The following is a 1,170-nucleotide window of genomic DNA, read 5'->3' on the forward strand; positions in this document are numbered from 1 at the left end:
GGTAAAAATGACCTAGTCTTTATTGCATGCTCTGCCTCTCTCTCTCTCTCTCTCTCTCTCTCTCTCTCTCTCTCTCTCTCTCCCTTGTGCCCTATGAGTCTATGCCCTGAATCATGATTATATGGTGGCAGATAAGACCTGGTCTAAATCAACTTAAATTGCATCCTCCGTTCAATAGTGTGTGGTTTATGGCAATCCTTAAGCAAACATTTTGAAAAGCACAGGCAACGACAGATGATCTAACATACTCTTTCTGCAGGACATGAAGTGTTGGAGGCTATCATGCCCTTTTACATTCTAGGTTTTATTATAGGGTTTTAAATGTTGATATTTGTCAGAAAGGATGCTGGAAGGAAAGTGCCACCATTTTGTGAAAGAAAAGCAAGTTTTCGGCTATGTGGAGGAAACTACATGAAAGCCACACATTCATAGGAAGCATGTGAAGCCACAAAGAAAGTTATCCATGTACTTTGAAGGCCACTGTTGGCTCTTAGACCAAACAAACAAACAAACCACCCCATGTATTTCTGCTTGGGAAATATAATGGCTATCCAGTGCTCCCCCCCCCCTGAAAAATAGGTGCCGGTACTCATCATGAAGTTGTTACAGTAAGTGCTACTCTTTTTAACCAAAAGAGAGAGGTGTGCTGGTACTGCGCACCCACTGAGTATATGCCATTGAAAATTCTGATGTCTGAACAACTATTGGAAAGGTGAAATGTAAAAGGAGTGGCAGGTGTCAAATATGAGTGCCAAAGATGGCAATCCTTTGTACATATGTGCATGCAAGCACATTAACTTAGACCACAAGAATGATGGGGACAACAACTCAAAGTACTCAAATGCCCAGACGTTAATACCAGATGCAATGCACTACTGTATCACCTAGGGTTGCCATATTTGAAAAAGTAAAAAACCCCACAATTTTTCAATTGACTTGCCTAAGATCCAGGACACAGCGCCACCTTTTGAAAATGTATGGCAGCCCTAGTATCACCCACCACAATGGTGCAGAGAAGGATAATTGTTTCAGTCATTCCATTGTTGGCTCCGCTTTGATCCATTTCAGTGGGCTAATACAGTATTTGTTTATACTTTGGTATAAACTGGTATCTGGTACTAGTATCCACAGTTAGGACTGCTCATTTGGGGACTTTGAGTCTCTGGATTG

Source organism: Podarcis raffonei, chromosome 8, assembly GCF_027172205.1.
Source record: "Podarcis raffonei isolate rPodRaf1 chromosome 8, rPodRaf1.pri, whole genome shotgun sequence".
Lineage (NCBI taxonomy): Eukaryota > Metazoa > Chordata > Lepidosauria > Squamata > Lacertidae > Podarcis > Podarcis raffonei.